The sequence below is a fragment of the Stomoxys calcitrans genome, chromosome 1 (assembly GCF_963082655.1).
Source record: "Stomoxys calcitrans chromosome 1, idStoCalc2.1, whole genome shotgun sequence".
NCBI lineage: Eukaryota > Metazoa > Arthropoda > Insecta > Diptera > Muscidae > Stomoxys > Stomoxys calcitrans.
Genome location: NC_081552.1, coordinates 71,387,624 through 71,404,034, shown reverse-complemented (window position 1 = coordinate 71,404,034; position 16,411 = coordinate 71,387,624). Strand labels below are relative to the sequence as shown.

Genomic DNA, 16,411 nt, shown 5'->3' with positions numbered 1-16,411 from the left:
AGAAAATTCCAATCCATTTGGTCTCAAAAGGAATTAGAGAAGGATTTCAAATATTTTTCTTTTTATTTGTTGGCATTTATTTTTTGCATCAATTCCTGGTGTCCGTGCAAGTTATGCTCAAAAAGAAAATTAAAAAATAAAACAGTGAGAGTGCCAAAAAAGGACTACAAATTGCAAAATAAAAGAAAACAAAAGACCAGGAAGACTGCAAAAGTGAGTGAGAGTGACAGAGAGAGCGACCGACTTAAAGAGAGAATCGGAGCTCAGCTGTTATATGGTGAGTAGTGTTGCCACAAGTAAATAACTTTCCATAGAGAAAAACTAAAAACGAAAAAAAACCAAAAATTTCTGCAGATTTTTTTTTTAAATTTCAGAAAAAAATTAAATTTTTCATAAATGAAATCTGAACATAAAGTTATATAAAAATGAAATTTGGTGAAAAATCCTACAGAAATGAAATGTTGACAAAATTTCTTATAGAAATGGTATTTTGACAACATTTTCTGTAGAAACTAAATATTGACCTAATTTCCTATAAAAATGAAGTTTGGAAGAATTTCCTATAGAAATGTAATGTATATGTAATAACAAAATTTTTTGAAAAGTTGACCAAATTTTCGATAGAAATTAAATTTTGATCAAATTTCCTATAGAAATAAAATGTTGACCAAATTTCCTATGGAAATGATATTTTGACAAAATTGACTACTAAATAATTTCCCACCAACATTTAATTTGGGAACTGGGGATACTTCTCTCATATCTATGAGTGCAGTCCGATTAATGTTTAAGCTTAATGAAAAGAGGCCTTCTTCTTATGCCGAATCGGAACGGCGTGCCACATAGCGACAGCACGGCGTGCCACATAGCGAAAAGCTTTAACATGTCAGGATGCCTTAAAAATGTAGCGAGCATTAGTAAGGGGATAACCACCGCTGAAATTTTTTCTGATTTTCACGCCGGATTTTGAAAATCGCCATCATAGGAGGGCACGCTAGCCTCTGAGCCACGGTGGCCTACTGACAAAATATCCTACAAAAATGAAATTTTGTCAAATTTTCCTACAAAAATGAAATTTTGACAATATTTCCTATAGAAATAAAATTTTCACAAAATTCAAGAGAATAGCAATGGAGGCCACCGTAGCGCAGAGGTATGCATGTCCGCCTATGACGCTGAACGCCTGGGTTCGAATCCTGGCGAGACCATCAAAAAAAATTTTCAACGGTGGTTTTCCCCTCCTAATGCTGGCAACATTTGTGAGGTACTATGCCATGTAAAACTTCTCTCGAAAGAGGTGTCGCACTGCGGTACGCCGTTCGGACTCGGCTATAAAAAGGAGGCCCCTTATCATTGAGCTTAAAACTTGAATCGGACTGCACTCATTGATATGTGAGAAGTTTGCCCCTGTTCCTTAGTGGAATGTTCATGGGCAAAATTTGCAATCTGTATACCAGCGATCATTCCACTGCAGCAGCAGCTTTCACCATCGTTACATTGCCTTCAGCTTCAGTGAAGATGTTCTTATGCTAAACAGAAGAATGGCGGGATGGAATAAGCTTCCGTGCACATTCTTCAGTGCTATAAATTTTAGACCAAACAAGTAAAAGTGTGCTAAGTTCGGCCTGGCCGAATCTTGGGAACCCATCACGATGGATTCTGTTAAAAATTTATACAAACTAAATTTAGTTGAAGAGCATAAGTTGAAGAGCATAATTCTACATACCAAACTTCTGTCAAAATTGCAAAAATTACAGCTTCTAGGAACCGAACAAGGATAATCAAGATACTGGTTTATATAGAAGCTATATGAGGTTATAGATCATCTGCAAACTAAGTCGGACAAAATTTGCGGCTTCCAGGGGCTTAAGAAGTCAAATCGGGAGATCGGTTTATATGGGAGCTATATCAGGTTATAAACCGATTTGGACCGCACTTAGCACACTTATTAAAAGTCATTACAGAGCACTATCGACAATAGCAATTTTAGCCAAATCGGACGAAAACTGCGGCTTTTATTCAAGAAGTAAAATCGGGTGATCGGGTTATATGGGAGTTATATCCAAATCTGACTTGATATGGCCCATTTGAAATCCTGAACGGCCTCTATCCATAGGAAGTATCTGTGCAAAATTTCAAGCGGCTAGCTTTTCGCGTTCCAGCGCTATCGTGATTTCGACAGATGGACGAACGGACATGGCTAGATCGACTCAGAATGTCAAGGCGATCAAGAATATATATGTATTTTATGGGGTCTTAGATCAAGAGGTGTTACAAACGGAATGACTAGATTAGTAAACCCCCATCCTACGGTGGTGGGTATAAAAATGGGCGGCATACACATTCGCACATAAATTCCTATGCCCGCGGGCACAGAAAAAACGACTAGAAGCCCACGGTCAGTGCAAACAACTTGCTGTGGCTTTGTTCGGCTGCCTCTGTTGAGGCATAGAGTCCAATAGGACTCTTTCACCGCTTTGGGCAATATAGGTATCAAATGAAAGGTATTTAAAAGTAGAGTAAGAATCTGATATAAAAATGTATTCCTTATTTACCAATTGGGCCAGTATGGATATCAAATGATAGGTTTTTGGAAGTTCATCTGCTATATGAATTTGGTTCAAGGTGTCTACGCCGCCTCCCCAACCCCAATAACCCCTTAATCAGGCATGAATGTCCAACGTCACAATATGGGTGTCAAATAAAAGGTCTTTGGGAATTTACTACGAATCTGGTATATATATTTGAGATAGAGTCTGGGACCGGCCCCCACTAAATAAAGAAAGGGTTATGTCAGTAGAGTTCGAATCTAATGTTGATATAAGGATTCAAGAATCTGGGCCACGTCCCGCCGTCCTGCCAGTCTGCAGGACATGTATATCGCGGCAATAAAGGACTGAAATAAATTGTCTTTTGGGTCTTAGCGTCGGGGGGAGTGACCCTCTCCTTCCAATAAAAACAACGCCAAACTGTCATGTAGGATGACTGAGAATATATTGTACTCAAATCAAAGGATGTGTCAGAGTGCAATCCCCCTCCCCTATCCTTACCAAAAAAGGAATTAAAAATAATATATGAAGGCTGATCAGTATAGAATAGGACAGCAATAAAAGGTCTTTGATAGTAGATTACACTTTTTACCCTCAAATTGGGATAGACACAGGAGGACTTACGGATTTTTAAAAATGTGGTATCCCAAGTGGTAGCTTTGAAATATGATTTTGAATGTAGATAACCAAAACAAAAAGAACAAGTAAAAGTGTGCTAAGTTCGGCCGGGCCGAATCTTATATACCCTCCACCATGGATCGCATTTGTCGAGTTCTTTCCCGGTATCTCTTTTTTGACAAACAAAGGATAAAAGAAAATAATTGCTATGCTAATTGAATTGAATGCTGGAGAACACAGTAGAAGTCTATGTGTAAAATTTCAGCCAAAACGAAGAAGAATTTTGCCTTTTAGGGCCTCAAAAGTAAAATAGGGAGATCGGTTTATATGGGAGCTGTATTAGGCTGAAGACCGATTCGGACCATATTTGACACGCATATATTAGGAGAAGCAGTTGTACAAAATTTCAGCCAAATCGGATAATAACTACGTCCTCTTGAGGCTCAAGAAGTCAAGATCCCAGATCGGTTTATATGGCGGCTATAGCTGGTTATGGACCGATTTGAACCATATTTGGCACAGTTGTTGAAAGTCATAATGAAAAACGTCATGCGAAATTTTAAATTGCGCCCTCTAGAGGCTCAAGAAGTCAAGGCCCGAGATCGGTTTAAATGACAGCTATATCAGGTTATAAACCGATTTAAACCATAGTTGGCACAGTTGTTGGAAATCATAAAAAAACACCTCATGCAAAATTTCAGCCAAATCGTCCTCTAGTGGTTCAAGAAGTCAAGATCCCAGATAGGTTTGTATGGCAGCTATATCAAAACATGGACCGATTTCGATATCTCAGGGAGTTACAAATGGAATGACGAAATTAGTACACCCCCATTCTATGGTGGAGGGTATAATAAATGTATGTGGATCTGAACGAGACCCTGAATATCTGATAGCCACCTTCAAAATGCTTGACATTACAGGGCCAAACAAAATCGTGTTCTAGCACAATGCTGATATTATTTCAGGTTCCGCCCCCCAACACTCCCTTCAAACCGGGCATGTTTGCCTTCTATGGCAATAAATGATAGTATAAAATGATAGTAGAAAATGAATTTGATATACAATTTTGAGGCCAAGTGTTTGGGAGTCGTCTCACCCCATAAACTCCCCCTAAACTAACGGCTATTGGAGCTCAATTTAAAGAAATGTGAGAGTAGAGCACGATGCTGATATTTTTTCAGGGCTAAGTGCGTGGGTGGCCGCTCCACCCTAGATACCCCTTAAAGTGGACATATTTGTGGATTATGACAGTAAGGGGCTCAAATATATATATATAGTAAGGGGCCACACATATATACCGACTATAGCAATATGTAGCTCAAATGTGATTTTTGGGAGTAGAGTATGAATCTGATATCCACTTTCCACTTTCGGGGCAAAGGGTTTAACTGCTCCAATCCACCACCAAAACCAAGAGAATGAAGTAGATATAACATCCAAATTATAATGGGTGGACTCCTGATCTCGGAGATGGGTGGGGCAATTTAGTTTGTTAATTATAACTCAAAAAGAGAAATTTGGTATCCTCATTTACGGTGGGATACGTGGTGGGCCGCTCCACCTCCAAAGCCCGCTAAATGGAAATACAAACCAAATGAATGGTATTTGGGAGTAGAGCACAAATATGATATCCACATTGGGGCGAAATATCTGAAAGGCCATAACAGTACCTCCAAAAAGGACTTTCCGGACCGTGCCAGTATAGGGCTCAGTAAAATAAGAGAGTGAGAGAAGGGGTAGCGGAGCGGACCCTGTCCAGCTAGTATTGATATAATGGTCAAACGGATCATGCGCTCTCTGAACGACTCGCATAAATCTGCAAGTCCTGGGATCAAATCCAGGGGAGGAAATCGCGACCGCCATGGTGGACCACAAAACCGGTTGTTCTAAGAAAGGGTGGCAGTAGGGCTCTTCAATAAGGCGAAAGTCACTAGAACACCATATGACTGAGACATCTATAAGGCTGAGTTAAGAAAATGCATTGGACGGACTTCTGCAGCTTCGAGGAAGATGCATCCGAGACCTAGCTTTTACATCTTTTATGTTAGTGTACATTCTTGGACAGGAAGCGTTAAAGGACGCTCACAGATGTTGGACACTATGAAGGCTCGAAATAGGAACAGTAGCGTGATTAGACCAAAACTTACTTAGGCCTCATTAGTTTGGTGGACTGCGATGGAGAAAAAATGTAACGTAAGGATAATAAAACAGGTTCAGATAACATGTTGTCTTGGCATAGGCTGAGCGATAAGGTCCACGTCCACTAGGGCACTGAAGACTATTCTAGATAACAGACCAATAGACAAACAAATTAAGTGTGATGCAGCCACTGAGGCTATGAAACTTAAGGCGATGAGATAATTGATAGAAGATAGGAGTTGGTCATACCATCGTGGCATAATCGGGGCGACGATAGGAAACCCGGATGGATTAGAAGAGATTTCCGATCGAATACCTGAGATGACACTTGAGGTCGAGTTCTAGGCACTGCTGCCAGCGGTACAGTGTTGGATTGACGGAACTCCGGTATTGCCGGTATTACTTCTTGAGCCCCCAAAGGGCGCAATTATTATTCTAATTGGCTGACATTTTACACGGGTCTCCAACATATAATTTAATTGTGGTCCAAACCGGACCATATCTTGATATTGCTCTAATGGCAGAGCAAATATTTTCTTTATCCTTTTTGCCAAAGAAGATATGCCGGGAAAAAATCTCGACAAATGCATTCCATGATGGAGGGTATATAAGATTCGGCCCGGCCGAACTTAGCACGCTTTTACTTGTTTTCTATATGAAATTTTGACAAAATTTCCTATGGAAATCAAATTTTAACAAAATTTTCGATAAAATATACATTTTGCCAAATTTCCTATAGAATTGATATTTTGTTAAAATTTGTTTGTAAAATATTAAATTGCAAAATTTACTATTAAAATATTTTGTTGAAATTTACTTAAGAAATAAAATACCGGAAAAATAAGTCTGTAAATAAAATATAGAGATAATGTATCGGACTATATCTTGATATAGCCCCCATACAGACGATCTGCCGATTAAAGTGCAAATTTGGGCATAGCTGCCATATATTTTGATCTCTCGATTTAAGATCTTGGGGCCCATTATAGGATCATTTATTGTCCGATTTCGCTGAAATTTGGTGCAGTTGTGTTGAACCCCTCGACTCCCGTGTTTAACTCATAGAAAAAAGTTTGCTGAAAATAGCAAGCACTGTTGAATATTAGTAGTTAATTTTGCTGCTATTGTAGCAGTAGTTCTGCTATTATAGCAGTAGTACTGATTATTTTCATGGCAGCAGGCTTACTGCTGAAAAGTTTGTTGTTTGCTGAAAATGACTGCTGCTTAAATATGAAGGGGATGTAAGAAGAAAAAATTAAACACATATGTAAATGTGTGTCTCAATGGATGTTTATAATCATCACTGAATGCATACTTCCCATTATCTTTTTTCTTTATTTAGATACAAAAAGCCATGCCATGCTTAGCCACATTTCGAAATGTATCGGATCAGGTAGCTTCTTTACAGTAATATTCCACAAATAATAAATAATATTCCCTATGATTGCTGAAACATGAGTAATGTCTGCTTTCCCATTTTTATCAGACAGAAACTGCTGATTTAGCAAACATTTTTGCTGTTTGGAACAACAACTTTGGTTGAGTGTAAAAATTGCACAGTGAGTTATTTAAGGCCTTTCGACATCCGTGTCCTATAAGGAGGCCACCGTAGCGCAGAGGTTACCATATCCGCCTATGACGCTGAACGCTTGGGTTCAAATCCTGGCGACATTTGTGAGGTACTGTACCATTTGGTATGGCAGTGAGAAATTCGCCCCAGTTCCTTAATGAAATGTTCATGGGCAAATTTGCATTTGGTCCTATATGGTTTAGATCAGTCTATATTTGGATATAGTTGTCATAAACATATACCGATCTGCCGATTAAATTTCTTGGAGCTATAAAAGTAGATTTTTTTATACGATTTCGCTGAAAAATGGTACAATGGGTTGTTTCAGATCCTTACATATCCTTCCATGCAAATTTACCCATAAACATTCCATTAAGGAACAGAGACAAACTTCTCACATAACAATGAGTGCTGTCCTATTCAAATTTTAAGCTCAATGATAAGAGTCCTCCTTTTTATAGCCGAGTGCGATCGCCGTGCCGCAGTACGACACTACCTTGGGGAGAAGTTTTTACATGCATTAGGAGAATATTTTTATACCCACCACCATAGGATAGGGGTATACTAATCTAGTCATTTCGTTTGTAACACCTCGAAATATTCGTCTAAGACCCCATAAAGTATATATATTCTTGATTGTCTCGAGGTTCTAATTCGAAATAGCCATGTCCGTGGGTTCGTCTGTCGAAATCACGATAGCGGTGGAACGCGTAAAGCTAGCCGCTTGAAATTTTGCACAGATACTTTATATTGATGTAGGTCGTTGGGAATTGCAAATGGGCCTTATCGGTTCAGATTTAGATATAGCTCCCATTTAAAGCGATCTCCCGATTTGACCTCTTGAGCCCTTACATGCCGCAATTTTTGTCCAATTTGGCTGAAATTTTGCATGTGGTGTTCCGGTATGACTTCCAACAACTTTGTTAAGTACGGTCCGAATCGGTCTATAACCTGATGTAGATCCCATATAAACCGATCTGCCTATTTGACTCCTTGAGCCTTTACAATCCGCAATTTTTTTTTTCCGATTTGGCTGAAGTTCAGTATGTAGTGTTCTGTTATGACTTCCAATAACTCTGCTTAGTACGGTCCAAATTAGTCTATAACCCGATATAGCTCTCATATAAACCGATCTCCCGACTTGACTTCTTCAGACCTTACAAACCGTAAATTTTTGTCCGATTTGGCTGACATTTTGCATACGGCGTTCTGCTATGACTTCCAAAAACTGTGCCAAATACGGTCCAAATCAGTCTACAATCTGATATAGCTCCCATGTTAAGCGGTCTCTCGATCATCCTTGTTCGGTTCTTAGAAGATTTAATTTTTGCTGCTTTGACAAAGTTTGATATGTAGAATACAATTATGCCCCTCAACAAAATTTAGTTTGCATACATTTTTTTCAGAATCCATGGTGGTGGGTTCCCAAGATTCGGCCCGGCCGAACTTACACGCTTTTACTTGTTTTATATATAGCTATTTTACCGTCTTGAGCAGTGAATTGTATTAGACCTCTTGTCGTCAGTGCTGAGTTTGGTCTAAATGGGATCATATTCCGATATAGCTGCTGCTATGATTATGGATTATTACGAATGGTTATCCAAAGTTCTGCCCGGCCGAACTTAATGCCTTTTTACTTGTTTTAGTTGCATTTATACTCTCCACCACAGGATGGGGGTGTACTAATTTCGTCATTCCGTTTGTAACATATCGAAATATTGATCTGAAATTTTGGCCGAATACTTCCTAGCAGTGTGAGTCAGTTGGGATTGTAAATAGGATTTATCGGTCCTATTTTGATATAGCTGCTATATAAACCGATCTGTATCTTGACGCTATTGAAAAGACCAAACTGTGTTTGTGTGAGTATCATCAAACATAAACTGAATGAAATAGAGTCAGTCGAACGAAGCAACACGAAGTTGTTTACACTGTACGTGTGCGTCTGTATGAATTTGTAGGCGGATGCTATGCTCTAGGAGGCGTAATTCTTATCCAACGACTGTGCCAAGTACGGGTCAAATCGTTACCTGTTACAGCTCCCATATAAACCGATCTCGGATCTTCAAAGCCGTTAGAGGGCGCAATTATTAACTGATTTGGCTGAAATTTTACAAGAAATGTTTTGTGATTACTTCCAACAATGATACCAAGTATGGTCTAAATGAGTTCATAACCTGATATAGCTCCCATATAAACCGACCTCCCGATTATACTTCTTGAGCCTCTAGAGGGAGCAATTTTTTCCGATTTGTCTGAAATTTTGACCTTCAACAGCAAAACCAAGTATGGCATCAATCGGTTCATGACTTGGTATAGCTCAAATAGCAATTCTTATCCATTATCCTTTGTTTGCCTTTCAAGAGATATAGGGCAAAGATCTTGACAAATGCGATCCATGGTGGAACTTAACATGCGTTTACTTGTTTTTTTTTTCTTCAAAGTGTAGTAGAGCTGAATGACCTTGATAATTATCTTAAGTGGGAAGATTTGAAAAGTTGGTGAAGAAAAATTGCTTGAACAACAGATTCTACACTCAACCAAATTTGTTTGTGCAAAAATCTTTGCTAAAACAGCAGTTTTATCTGCTGAAAATTGGAAAGCAGAAATTACTGCTGTTTCAGTAAACATAGGGCTGCTGTATAAGCAAACATTTCGGTCAGCTAAAGCAGTAAACAAAATCTGCTGAAAAAATATATTATGCTACTTTTTATGGTGGCCTGTGACTTGTTTTGGTTACTTTAGGTATTACTATTATGAAAATGGGCAGCCCAATGTCTCCTTTACTGCTGTTTCAGCAAACATTGGGCTGCTGTATTAGCAAACATTTCTTACTTCTATTTCAACTAAGAAAATCTACTGTTTTGAACAAATTGTATGCTACTTTTTATGGTTGCCTGTTACTTTTTTTGATTACTTTAGGCATTTTTTTAATTTTTTTTGTAGAAATTTTGTTGGAATGGATGATTGTAAATTCTAGAATATTACTGTAAAAAAACTACCTGATCCATACATTGGTATACATTTCGAAATGAGGCTAAGCTAGCTCGCATTTTTGTTATTGCTTTACTAATGTGTTCATGACCGGCAAGACCTTTTGTATCTAAATTTAAAGAAAAATGATTATGGAAAGTATACATTCAGTGATGATTATTAACATCTACTGAGACACACATTAACATGTGTTTTATTTTTATACCCTCCACCATAAGATGGGGGGTATACTAATTTCGTCATTCTGTTTGTAGCTACTCGAAATATTCGTCTGAGACCCCATAAAGTATATATATTCTTGATCGTCGTGACATTTTATGTCGATCTTGCCATGTCCGTCCGTCTGTCCGTCCGTCCGTCCGTCCGACAGTCCGTCCGTCTGTCTGTCGAAAGCACGCTAACTTCCGAAGGAGTAAAGCTAGCCGCTTGAAATTTTGCACAAATACTTCTTATTAGTGTAGGTCGGTTGGTATTGTAAATGGGCCATATCGGTCCATGTTTTGATATAGCTGCCATATAAACCGATCTTGGGTCTTGACTTCTTGAGCCTGTAGAGTGCGCAATTCTTATCCGATTGGAACGAAATTTTGCATGACGTGTTTTGCTATGATATCCAACAACTGTGCCAAGTATGGTTCAAATCGGACCATAACCTGATATAGCTGCCATATAAACCGATCTTGGGTCTTGACTTCTTGAGCCTCTAGCGTGCGCAATTCTTATCCGATCAGAATGAAATTTTGCACAACGTGTTTTGTTATGATATCCAACAACTGTGCCAAGTATGGTTCAAATCGGTCCATAACCTGATATAGCTGCCATATAAACCGATCTTGGGTCTTGACTTCTTGAGCCTCTAGAGTGCGCAATTCTTATCCGATTGGAATGAAATTTTGCACGACGTGTTTTCTTATTATATCCAACAACAGTGCCAAGTATGGTTCAAATCGGTCCATAACCTGATATAGCTACCATATAAACCGATCTTGGGTTTTGATTTCTTGAGCCTCTAGAGTGCGCAATTCTTATCCGATTGGAATGGAATTTCGCACGACGTGTTTTGTTATGATACCCAACAACTGTGCCAAGTATGGTTCAAATCGGTCCATAACCTGATATAGCTGCCATATAAACCGATCTTGGGTCTTGACTTCTTGACCCTCTAGAGGGCACAATTCTTATCCGATTTGAATGCATTTTTGCACGAAGTATTTCGTTATGATATCCAACAACTGTGCCAAGTATGGTTCAAATCGGTTCATAAACTGATATAGCTGTCATATAAACAGATCTGGGGATTTGATTTCTTGAGCTTCTAGAGGGCGCAATTCCTATCCGATTTGGCTGAAATTTTGCATGACGTATTTTATTTTTACTTTCAACAACTGGGTCAAATAAGGTTCAAATCGGTTCATAACCTGATATAGCTGCCATGTAAACCGATCTGGGATCTTGACTTCTTGACCCCTAGAGGTCGCAATTATTATCCGATATGCCTGAAATTTTGTACGATGGATCCTCTCATGACCATCAACAAACGTGTTTATTATGGTCTGAATCGGTCTATAGCCCGATACAGATCCCATATAAATCGTTCTCTCTATTTTACTTCGTGAGCCCCAATGGGCGCAATTCTTAAACGAATTTTCTGAAATTTTACACAGGCCTCCAATAATAATTTAATTGTGGTCCGAACCGGACCATATCTTGATATCGTGTTAATAGCAGAGTAACTCTTTTCTTATATACTTTTTTGCCTAAGAAGAGATGCCGGGAAAAGAACTTGACAAATGCGATCCATGGTGGAGGGTATATAAGATTCGGCCCGGCCGAACTTAGCACGCTTTTACTTGTTTCTTTTAACATCCCCTTCATAATTAGGTTAGGCTAGGTTATGTTGAAAAGAGGTTGCAGATATTAATCCGGCTCATGCCACTATGGACATACATCTAAGCCAGTAATTCGCGTGTTGTGCGCTCTTAAAACAAAAAAAAAGTAACCTCGAAAAAGAAAATCTATGTTAGAGATACCGTGCTACCTTCAAAATCCTAAATTGTTTCATGTCCCCTTAGTTGCTTCATGTCTGGTAAAGTGTCCCCACCTAAGTACCGGTATCTGTTAGACGCAAAGGCCGGGAAATGACAAAGGAAATGCTCCAACGTCTCATCATCTTTTCCGCATGCCCTATACGTGCCCTACACATGCTATCACTTGCCGCACCGATTTAACATGAGTGAGCTCGTAGTCCTATGTGTTCCGTCATGACACCAATAGCTGTACAGACCTCCCCCTTACTTCCTCTCTGTAATAGCCTCGTCATCTCACGATTTGGATCCCCCATAGGATTTTAACCGTCCTACCGACCGTTTCGCTGTTCCACAGGGTTGCATGCGCATTCGTCGCCAACGACCTTAACTCTGACTGCGTCGACCCGAAAAGCTTCGGGTAAACCAAATTCATTGACGGCAGTCCTCTGGCCTTCACCGCCAAATCGTCTGCCCTTTCATTCCATCTGACTGTCCTCTAGCTTCGATCCATGTAACATGATCTTCCAGATGGCAATAGTAGGGTTCCGTCAATTCAAGACTGTCCCGCTGGCAGCTGTGCTTCGCACTCGACCTCAAGGTTAATCTCAGGTATCCGATCGGAAACCTCTTCCCCTCCTTCCAGGTTCCTAGCGTCGCCTCGATAATACCGCGATGATATGAGTTGCTCCCACCATTCACAATTAAGCAGCGGTGATTTTCAGCAAACAAAAGACTTTTCAGCAGTGAGCCTGTTGCTCTGAAATTGCAGAACTACTGCTACAAGTGCTGCAAAATTACCTTCTAATATCAGCAGACAGTGCTATGAGTGTAGGTGGCTAGACTTTCTTGTTCACTACCACCGTTCTGCACACATCCACATGACTACTGAAGCTCTCGGCTCTGTAGCTAATTTTTGTGATACCTATCCCAGATCCCAAGGAATTGCCATATGTGATGCTGAAAGACCACAGAGACTAACATTTTCTATAGAAATGATAATTTGAAAAAATTTCCTAGGTTATGTTGTGTTGAAAAGTGGGTGCGGATATTAATCCGCCCACATACACCTAAGCTAGTAATCGGCTTGTTCTACCCTATAAACACTAAAAAAGTAACCTGGAAAAAGAAAATCTAAGTTGAAAAATTTTCCTCAAGTATGAAAATGAAGTACAAGTATAGCTAAATTATATGTAGATAAAGAATTTCAACTTCGCACAGAAACATGAGAATTATCTAGGAACATCCGCAAGTAGAATTCTGCTCCCAATGGCATGCAGTTTGTGTCGTTTGCATTTTCTAAATATCCATTATTTCCTTTCCTGCCAAGGAAACTATGGCATAATGCACGTACATAGGGTTTCGGCAGTCGCATATTCCCATATTCGTACACTCAGAGAAATGTTTAAGTACAAACAGCAAACATGTTTGCTGTAACAGCAGAAAGTCTGCTGAAAATGGTACAGCTGTTTTCAAATGTTAAAAATTAAAAAATAAAAAGACTTAAATATTTAAAAAAAATTTTATATTCATTCCATCTTGTCTTTCAATTTTGTAAGCATAAAATGTAAATTTTATTCCAATTTTCTACAATTTGATAGTTATGAGTGAATATAAGTAACAGCACACAAACTAACTGCTACTATTATACTTATGCTTTCAAACAAAACATTAACGACTAAAATTGGAAATTTTTTTTTATTAATAAATAGCAGAAATTTAAAAATTTAAATTTTTAATCAGCAGAAGACAGTGTTTGCTGATATCAGCAGACTAATTTCTCTTGGTGTATCCATCTATCTTTATTTTATTTTTTTTTGTTTATTTGATTTTTTTAATTTTTTCAGTAGATCTGCTTGCTTTGAAGAACAAGTAAAAAGGAGTTAAGTTCGCCGGGCCGAACTTTGGATACCCATTACCTCGGGTATATATGTAAATCACCTTTCGTTAAAATCCGGTGAAAATGCATATCTTATGCCCCATAGCAGCTACATCGAAATATGTTCCGGTTTGGACTAAATACTAATAAGTACAAGTAATTTTTAAATTGTGTATAACAAAACATTGATCTTTTTAGAAGGTATATCTTAAAATAAACTGATCTGAACCATATACGACACGGATGTCAAAAACCCTAACATAAGTCACTGTGTCAAATTTCAGTGAAATCGGATTATGAATGCGCCTATTATGTGGCCAAGACTTTAAAGCAAGAGATCGGTTTATATGGTAGCTATATCCAAATCTTGCTGAAAAGTCGAAGAGTCAATACATCTCACAGTCCCAAATTTTGGCGAAATCGGACAATAAATAAGTCTTTTATGGCCCCAAAACCCTAAATCGAGAGATCGGTTTATATGGCAGCTATATCCAAATCTGGACCGATCTAAGCCAAATTGAAGAAGAATGTCGAAGGCCCAACACAACTCACTGTCCCAAATTTCGGCGACATCGGACTATAAACGCGCCTTTTATGGGCTCAAAACCTTAAATCGAGAGATCGGTCTATATGGCAGTTATATTCAAATCTGGACCGATCTGTGCCATATTGCAGAAGTATATGGAGGGGCTTAACTTAACTCACTGTCCCAAATTTCGACGACATCGCACAATAAATTCGACTTTCATGGGCCTAAGACCTTAAATCGAGAGATCAGTCTATATGGCAGCTATATCCAAATCTGGACCGATCTAGGCCGAAATGAGGAAGGATATCGAAGGGCCTTACACAACTCACTCAATCCTCTTTACTCTTTGTAACAGTTTCAATAACTTATTAGTGGCCACCCTGTTCACTCTCAATGTAAGTGAGTTTTTATTTCAGGGGGTTTTCTCTTGTTTTTCTGTTTCTTATCTGGTCGAATTGTTGTTGTGAGTGTGTGCGGGTGGTTTTACTGTTGCTGGCTGCTACCGTATGCCGCCGCTAAAAATATTTGTTGTTGGGTTTTATTTCCTTTTTGTTTTGGCCTTTATACCCTCACATGTTACTATAAAAACCCCTCAAACACACCTTGTGAAACAAACGCAGACTTTCTGTCATCGAGGGGAAGGTTTAGCTTCTCGTTGTCCTCGTCGGCGTCACATGTGTGTTTCTTCCTTTAATTGTCCTTCTTCGTTGGCGCTGAAAACAAAACAAATTGGCTCTTTTTAGAAGTTTTCGTTGTTGTTGTAATTGCCATTGTTGTTGTTGTTGCTTTGAAATTTACTTGCATATCCCTGTATCCGTTTATGAAAAATTTCACTTTATTTCTTTTGTTTTTAATGTTTTTGAATGAGTTTGAGCCTGCATGTATGGTGTGGGTGGTTTAAACGAGGTTTTTGTGATAGCAACAGAAAGCAGAAAGAGAGGCGTATGAATGTCCGAGATGACCATGAATTGGGGTCATCATCTTTTCATTAACATTCTGTTGGTTGTTATTGAACAAAGATGGCAAGCGCAGAAGATTGTAATCCAACATGGTTGGAATTTCAGCAACATGGTTTACCTATTACTCCTCCCAACGCTATAACTGCTCGATTTAAAGGGCTGCTGCCGTAAGGAATTACCTTGTCCTTTTTCTATGTAACATAGTTGAATTTAAACCCCGAGAGAAGTTTACTCTTTACCCTAGAAGTTTAACCTTTACCCTAGTCTCACTTTCTGGGAAATTGAAGTTTTAAAATTTTGCACTGCTTTAATTATGTCCTATTTTTTGCAAGGATTTATTTTCTTTCATTTTCATACCACTGCGTTCTTTGCCAATAGAGCCTTCTCCTCCTTCCAGCGAACTTTCCATTTTCATTCTATAGGACACATGGGTTTTTTGGTATGAACACCCCCATCATTATATTACCCACGGGTGTTGGTTTTATTTCGGTCAAAACAATAACAACAACAACGTAATATAATGCTTTGGCTAATTGTTGTTTTATTTTTTAACGCCCTTGTTAAGAGTGCGTCTCTCATCACTTTGGCAACCATACCAGTTTATAGGAGTATAAAGGCATAAGCCAAAATTAAATTTAGAGTTGCCACGCTTTTACTTTGAACAAAACAAAATGCCGGGAGTTGAAATGTAAACAATAAGTGAAATGGCGAATAGTAAACCAAACATTGATTGTACGACCTGCTGCACAGTGTTGCCAAATCGAAAAATCTTGGACATAATTGTGGAATTTTTGAACGGATAGAGATATGTACACCCATAGAAAAGTTGATACCAAAGGTGCCCATTTCAGCACCATACGGTATTGATAATAAAGCAACACCGCATGATATGGGTGAATATAAAATGATTTGCAACGTTTGGAACCAGCTTTATTTCCGAACTGGTATTGGTTTTAATATCAACCTGCTATTGGTTTTAATTGGTTTAAACCAAAAAAAACCCTTAAGAATAATTTAATTTCATTTTATTTCGTTTATTTATGTTAAGAATTGTTATTAAACAATTACAAAAAATAATGTTTTTGATATAGATAACTACTATAGAGTTTGACTATTTCCGTTTCCACTGCTTTCGAGTATTCGAACACGT

General features: G+C 38.6%; 1 protein-coding gene across 1 annotated transcript in view; it reads left to right on the top strand.

Annotated features, from left to right (window-relative positions):
• The first annotated feature begins 201 nt into the window (after positions 1–201).
• Positions 202–16,411, top strand: part of LOC106094218 (galactosylgalactosylxylosylprotein 3-beta-glucuronosyltransferase P) — a 335,595-nt gene continuing 319,385 nt past the window's right edge. Inside the window, exon 1 of the mRNA XM_059370543.1 lies at positions 202–277. The gene's annotated coding sequence lies outside the window, so the exon portion shown is untranslated. The remainder of the gene's footprint in view (positions 278–16,411) is intronic.